Here is a 10,083-nt window from a genome sequence, read left to right as displayed (position 1 = left end):
CATTTCTTTCGGAACTTCTTTGCATAAAAATAAAAAGGTTGTCAAAAACAGCATTAGGGCTGAGTCGATTTCAAAAGTCCAATAAATAACTTTTATTTAACAATAGAAATAAACAATTACCAAAAATGTACTTTTTTATATAGAAATAAACAATTACCAAAACTTTACTTCTTTATATAGAAATAAAGAGGTAAATTAAGACATTAAATAAGAATAAACATTAAAGGACGATAAGTAAATAATTATATAAAATGAATAAAGAAATAAACCAATGGTAAATGTTACCTTACACTACAACAGAACACCGACCACTCAAATTTGTTTTTTTAGGGGTATTCGAGGTTGCTGACAACGAATGTGATAATCAAACCCGCTGCAAATTTACCGTTTGCATGGTATGAACCTCTAGACCTTGGGACTATTTTGTGCCATTGCACCGCTTCTGGTAGTGTTTTTCTTACATAATACATTTGCGTGATAATGAGCGTAGTGGGGGGGGGTCTTATCATATTGCGTAAGAATCTTTAAGCGGTCATTTCAAGTTACAAAAAAAAAAAAAAAAAAAATGGTTTATTTTTTTTTCTTACATAGTTATAATGCTTTTTAATTGATCTAAAAATAGTTTTCATGAGCAGTTTACAAAAACATAACCACCAAACATATTTTTATGTTTTTCGTCCTTTTTTTGGGGTGATGGCATTCAATTATAGGATTTGTGTAGTTTAATAGGTGCTTCTGCAGTTTAATTAATTGTTTTTCTGTAAGTAACACGCCGACATTTACCATTTCACAAAAATTCAGTTTGCATTGGGTGCGGTGGTGGTGTTAACTTTGATACTAAAAAAAATGGGATAACATCTGGTACAGCCTGAACAAAAAAAAAATAAATAAAAATAAATAAAGAACACAATGATCTAGTAACTGAAAACATACATTGCAAACATTAACCCTTTGTCTCCCTAAAACCAATGGCTATATTTCCACTGAAGTGAAACGCTCTAATAAAACTTTTTAAAATTGTTAACCTCAATCTTGACACATCTTTTATATACCACAACCCCTAAGTGTGACCAAAATCTAAACGATAAATGATGCACAACACTATAATATAGACATTGAAAATAACTCCAGATAACACCTATATACATCTACTCCAAGTGGCTATATAACATATCAGCATACGTATACATGTTTACACATAGTCTTCTACGTGCATAGGATCCATGGGTATTACTATTTACAGATAATTAATATAACCCCAGTAAAGTTATATCAGTGCTAATTAGTAGCAAATAACTGGGAGGAATTCCTAGTCACCCTTCTATTTAAATAATAATTATCGCTGTCATAAAATATGATTACATTTAACCATCATAAGTTTAGTAATGACATATTTTGAATATTGCAATTACTATCATTATGAAAAGTTTTAATAACAAATTTATAAATACACCAATTAATAAACCAGCATTAAATGAACAAATGAAATAGTAATTAATATTAGGGTGATTTAGTAAAAACCGATTTTGTTTAAGTGAGAGAAAACAAATCAACATCTCCCTGCCCTAATCCCTACATAGTACCCCAGTAGATGTTTCCCCTGATAGTAGCCCCCTACACCAAAGTGGCAATGTGCCTTGTTTCGGGTGAAAATGTAATAAAAAAAATAAATAAAAAAAAAAAACCCACTATCAAACAAATGATGCCAACTCTCTTAATCTCTCTTCCTCCTTCTTCTTCTTCCCCTTTTTGCTCCTTCCCCATTACATTTCCCCCCTATTCCCTCCTTTCCTTTCTTATGCCTCTCACCCCTTTCCCTCTGCTCCACCGTTCACTAGAAGCCCAAGTAATGGTCAACAAATCCAGGTAAATCCTAACCTTACAAATAGGAAAACTAAAATAAAACAAATAATAAAAAAGGAATTTAAGATACACTTACCCTTAAAGTCTAAGACAGGATGCGACAACAGACAGGCAATACTTGTTTTATCTTAAACAAGTATTGCCTGTCTGCTGCCGCAACCATACACTTTGGATTCAGAACCTACACCCTACCAAGTATATCTCCTAAGGCATGAAAATGAATGAATAAAGACAGATAAATAAGTAAAGAAACAAATATTTTAATATATTAACTAACAAATTGACACACAATCAACCTTGTTCTCTGCACAGCTGAACCTTCACCCCAATAACCCATTTAAAAGAAAAAGAAAGCCTACTTTTGCTAATAGTTGATTTTCATTTTTCATTAAGAAATCCACTTTCAAAAATAAGCGTTGTTGCCTAGAGAGGTCTCTAGTTACTAAATACGAAAAATGCTCATGATTGTGTACCAAAAAATTACTGCTTATGTAAAGAGAAATTGAAAATGTAACTTGCTCTACTTCCGTATTGAGCCTTCTTATATAAACCTCATTTTTATATACATATATATATATATATATATATATATATATATATATACACACATATCTACATACACATATAGATATACACATTTTTTTTTTTTTTTTTACATAGGGGTCACCACTTATCAAGGCCCGAAGGCCACTTAGGGATAAGGGTTATTGCGTGTACAGTAATCAATGAGATAGTATTGTAATAATCATTAGTATTGGGGGTTTTGATAGAGTGTCTTACTTAAGGAGGCGGTTTGCCAGGAGTTTGTTTATGTTGGACTTGAAGACGTCCAAGTTGTAGTCAGGTGGGAAACAGGCAAGCGGCAGAGAGTTCCACTGGCATGCAGTTCTAAGAAAGAAGCTTTGCTCATGGAATCTATGTTTGGATTTAGGCACAGATAAAGCGTGGGGAACATTATTGACAGTAGTTTCAGCCAGACGGGTGTTTCTCATGAAAGATTGGCGAGGGGGGGACGAGGGATTGGAGCTCAGACTAGCACCTGCCATGGAAATCGCGATAAAACAAAGACAGGCTTGCAACGTCTCTTCTGTGGGAGAGAGGTTGCAGGGAAGAGAAAAGATTATCCCCCACTAAACCACAAAGTCTATTTTGTACTCTGTCAAGGCATGATAGGCTGTTTTTAGCAGCTCCTGCCCAGATGTGGCAGCAGTATTCCATCCTTGGACGTACTTGGCTTTTATAAAGATAGAGAATTGCATCAGTAGTGAGAAATCTTCTGGAGCGGTAGAATCCCACCATTTTCCCAGCGTTCGTGGCAACAGATTTGATGTATGTGTTCCATTACAGATCAGGAGTACAGGTCAAACCCAGAAGCTTGTCAAAACATGGAGCCTCTCCACGACGAGAGCCATCCATTTCAATTGATGCCAGATGGGGATCAGAGCGTTGATGATGTAAAGATAGAAGCTTGGTTTTGAATGCATTAAAAGTGACCAGCCACCTCTTCCCCATTGTACCACATGCTCAATATCAGAGGAGAGAGAATTAGAGAGAACTTTGTCATTTACAACCTTTGATGTGTTGCCATAGATGGTCGTATCATCAGCATAGATGTCAACAAATTATTTAAGTATGTGTTGGGAGATCATTCACGTAGATCAGGAAGAGAGTTGCACCCAGGATGAGCCCCTGAGGGACTCCAGCATTATATATATATATATATAACTACTTCATTTATTCACATAAATTTAATATACGAAAGTATAGATTTATGCGTAAACTTTAAGTATTTACTTCAAAAGTGCTCAATACGTAGGTAGAGCTAGTTAGTAATTTATAAAATATATATGGCGATTAAGCTACACTGAATATTCTGCGTTTCATCCAACTATAGGATTCGTCAGGCTTATGCGCGAATTCTGTCGTTGCTTCTTGTTTTTATATATGTTGAGGATTTCTAGTTGGCCAATCAGCTTTCTAGTCTCCACCGCGCCCCTTCCTATCAGCCAATGGGCATGCATTTTATCAAACAAAGGATCTGTTTTAGAACTAGGTTAGTGGTTTTAGGTGGCCGTTCTCCTTATTTATTTTTTTTTTTTATACATATAAATATACCTATGTGTACACAATAATGCACATATATATACATATATATATATGTATATATATATATATGTGTGTGATCGTTTATGTATATTCATGTTTATTTAATTCATTTATTTGTTTGTTTTCTATTGTTATTGTTAGTTTTAGAGCTATTCTGTATGCTATCCTAGAGTAAGTTTTATTTTGTGAACACAGTTGTTTGCTATTTCCCCACCTACAGTTTAATTAAATATGTATATATGTATATATATATATATATATATATATATGTGCATTAGACCAGTTCTGAAAAAAAAAGAGCAAAAAAAAAAAAAATAAAAGGAAAGAAATGTAGATAGGGCAAGAATGCGGAGGGGGGGGATACTTCTTTTGGTCAAGAAAGCTGTAAACACTAATTGACCATGACAGCCCAGAGTGAAAAGAAGTACCAATGAAATTCCAATTTACAAATTGTGGACTGCCCTGGGCGGTAAGTAACAGCGGGTTTTTATGTTCTCTCAAAAATAATTAAGTAAGACATTTCTGTTTTTACTACATGTCAAGTTCAATTCGGCCCGCCCTGGCCAAGATTGAGAACGCCCTAATGCCAACAGAGGAAGAAAGATAGCTCCTTTTTTGGGTATAGGCCCCCTGGCGAAGATTTGAGTGACAGCGGTTCCGGCATCCTGATTGGCTAAAGGGCTGAATAAGAGAAAAAGAAGATTAAGCTCCCGCCCCCACAATATAAGCAGCGAGTTTTGAGAGACTGAGAGACACAGAGAGACTGAGTGACGTTCTGCTCCCCTGCGCTCGAACGAGCGAAAAAGACCAGCACCTCGTCGATTGACCCTGCCGACGCGTAGCCATTTAGTTTTTATCGAGACCGAGAGAACTTTGCAGTTAACAAACGGCCAGTCCCTAACTTAACAGCGAATTACGATTGTACCCATAATTGAAATACAAGGAATTTTGAACAATAGAACACAACTATTGACTTGGTCTTTTCAATTGTTTTGCATGACGAGTCTCTTTCATGTACCGGCCGCTAACATTCTTATCAGAAGACACGAGGAACAATCAGGGAACATCCACCACTAGACGACACGCGGGTGACGTAAGTGTCACATACATACATATTATATATATATACACATACATGCATATTATATATATACATATTATATATATACATATACATGCATATTATATATATACATATATATATACATATACATGCATATTATATATATACATATATATATACATATACATGCATATTATATATATATATATACATACATATACATGCATATTATATATATACATATATATACATATACATGCATATTATATATATACATATATATATACATATACATGCATATTATATATATACATATATATATACATATACATGCATATTATATATACACATATATATATACATATACATGCATATTATATATACACATATATATATACATATACATGCATATTATATATACACATATATATATACATATACATGCATATTATATATACACATATATATATACATATACATGCATATTATATATACACATATATATATACATATACATGCATATTATATATACACATATATATATACATATACATGCATATTATATATATACATATATATATACATATACATGCATATTATATATACACATATATATATACATATACATGCATATTATATATATACATATATATATACATATACATGCATATTATATATATACATATATATATACATATACATGCATATTATATATATACATATATATATACATATACATGCATATTATATATATACATATATATATACATATACATGCATATTACATATATACACATACATGCATATAATATATATGCATATATATATATATATACACATACATGCATATTATATATATACATATATATATACATATACATGCATATTATATATATACATATATATATACATATACATGCATATTATATATATACATATATATATACATATACATGCATATTAAATATATACATATATATATACATATACATGCATATTATATATATACATATATATATACATATACATGCATATTAAATATATACATATATATATACATATACATGCATATTATATATATACATATATATATACATATACATGCATATTATATATATACATATATATATACATATACATGCATATTATATATATACATATATATATACATATACATGCATATTATATATATACATATATATATACATATACATGCATATTATATATATACATATATATATACATGCATATTATATATATACATATACATGCATATTATATATATACATATATATATATACATATACATGCATATTATATATATACATATATATATACATATACATGCATATTATATATACATATATATATATACATATACATGCATATTATATATATACATATATATATATACATATACATGCATATTATATATATACATATATATACATATACATGCATATTATATATATACATATATATACATATACATGCATATTATATATATATATACATATATATACATATACATGCATATTATATATATATACATATATATACATATACATGCATATTATATATATATACATATATATACATATACATGCATATTATATATATACATATATATACATATACATGCATATTATATATATACATATACATGCATATTATATATATACATATACATGCATATTATATATATACATATATATACATATACATGCATATTATATATATCCATATATATATATACATATACATGCATATTGTATATATACATATATATACATATACATGCATCTTATATATATACATATATATACATATACATGCATCTTATATATATACATATATATACATATACACACATATTATATATATACATATATATACATATACACACATATTATATATATACATATATATACATATACATGCATATTATATATATACATATACACGCATATTATATATATACATATACATGTATATTATATATATACATATATATATATACATGCATATTATATATATATACATATATATACATATACATGCATATTATATATATACATATATATACATGCATATTATATATATACATATATATACATGCATATTATATATATATACATATATATACATGCATATTATATATATATACATATATATACATGCATATTATATATATATATACATATATATACATGCATATTATATATATATATACATATATATACATGCATATTATATATATATACATATATATACATGCATATTATATATATATACATATATATACATGCATATTATATATATATACATATATATACATGCATATTATATATATATACATATATATACATGCATATTATATATATACATATATATACATGCATATTATATATATATACATATATATACATGCATATTATATATATATATACATATATATACATGCATATTATATATATATACATATATATACATGCATATTATATATATATACATATATATACATGCATATTATATATATATACATATATATACTTGCATATTATATATATATACATATATATACTTGCATATTATATATATACATATATATACATGCAAATTATATATATATATACATATATATACTTGCATATTATATATATATACATATATATACATGCATATTATATATATATACATATATATACATGCATACATGCATATTATATATATATACATATATATACATGCATATTATATATATATACATATATATACATGCATATTATATATATATACATATATATACATGCATATTATATATATATACATGCATATTATATATATACATATACATGCATATTATATATATATATATATACATATACATGCATATTATATATATATACATATACATGCATATTATATATATATATACATATACATGCATATTATATATATATATACATATACATGCATATTATATATATATATATATTCATATACATGCATATTATATATATATATATATTCATATACATGCATATTATATATATATATATATTCATATACATGCATATTATATATATATATATATACATGCATATTATATATATATACATATACATACATATTATACATATATATATATATACATACATATTATATATATATATATATACATATACATTCATATTATATATATATATATATATATACATATACATTCATATTATATATATATATATACATATACATTCATATATAAATATATATACATATACATTCATATTATATATATATATATACATATACATTCATATTATATATATATATACATATACATTCATATTATATATATATATATACATATATATTATAAATATTTATATACATATACATGCATATATATATATACATGCATATTATATATATACATATACATGCATATTATATATATATATACATATACATGCATATTATGTATATATATACATATACATGCATATTATATATATATATACATATACATGCATATTATATATATATATACATATACATGCATATTATATATATATATACATATACATGCATATTATATATATATATACATATACATGCATATTATATATATATATACATATACATGCATATTATATATATATATACATATACATGCATATTATATATATATACATATACATGCATATTATATATATATACATATACATGCATATTATATATATATATATATACATATACATGCATATTATATATATATATACATATACATGCATATTATATATATATACATATACATGCATATATATATATATATATATATACATATACATGCATATTATATATATATACATATACATGCATATTATATATATATATATATACATGCATATTATATATATATATATACATGCATATTATATATATATATATACATGCATATTATATATATATATATACATGCATATTATATATATATATATACATGCATATTATATATATATATATACATGCATATTATATATATATATATACATGCATATTATATATATATATATACATGCATATTATATATATATATATATACATGCATATTATATATATATACATATACATGCATATTATATATATATATACATATACATGCATATTATATATATACACATATACATGCATATTATATATATATACATACATATACATGCATATTATATATATACATACATATACATGCATATTATATATATATACATACATATACATGCATATTATATATATATACATACATATACATGCATATTATATATATACATACATATACATGCATATTATATATATATACATACATATACATGCATATTATATATACATACATATACATGCATATTATATATATATACATACATATACATGCATATTATATATATATACATACATATACATGCATATTATATATATATACATACATATACATGCATATTATATATATATACATACATATACATGCATATTTTTTTTTATTTTTTTTTATTACATTTTCACCCCAAACAAGGCACATTGCCACTTTGGTGTAGGGGGCTACTATCAGGGGAAACATCTACTGGGGTACTATGTAGGGATTAGGGCAGCAAGATGTTGGTTCACGTTGCACTTGAACTTATGCATGTCAGTACAGTTGGGGAAGCAGTGACCCGGAATGGAATTCCAAAGTCTAGCAGTTCTGGGGAAGAAACTACTGGAGTAGAAGGATCTTTTACATCTAGGGATCTCTATAGTGTGGGGGTGGGATTTTGCAGCTTGTCGGGTCTGTCGAGGGTGTTCACGTCGTGGGGGCACAAGTGCTTGCAGTTCTTCAGAGCAGTCACCATTATAATACTTGTAGAACAGGCAGAGGGATGCAACGTTTCGACGATGGGACAGAGGCTGGAGTTTTGATGCCAGTTTAGGGCCTATCAGATTTGCGACTCTCTTTTGAACCCTGTCAAGGAGCGAGAGACTAGTAGCCGATGCACCGGCCCAAATATGACAGC

The sequence above is a fragment of the Euprymna scolopes genome, unplaced genomic scaffold (assembly GCF_053919585.1).
Source record: "Euprymna scolopes isolate OS-2025 unplaced genomic scaffold, ASM5391958v1 sca112, whole genome shotgun sequence".
Taxonomy (NCBI): Eukaryota; Metazoa; Mollusca; class Cephalopoda; order Sepiida; family Sepiolidae; genus Euprymna; species Euprymna scolopes.
This window is presented reverse-complemented; position numbering follows the sequence as displayed.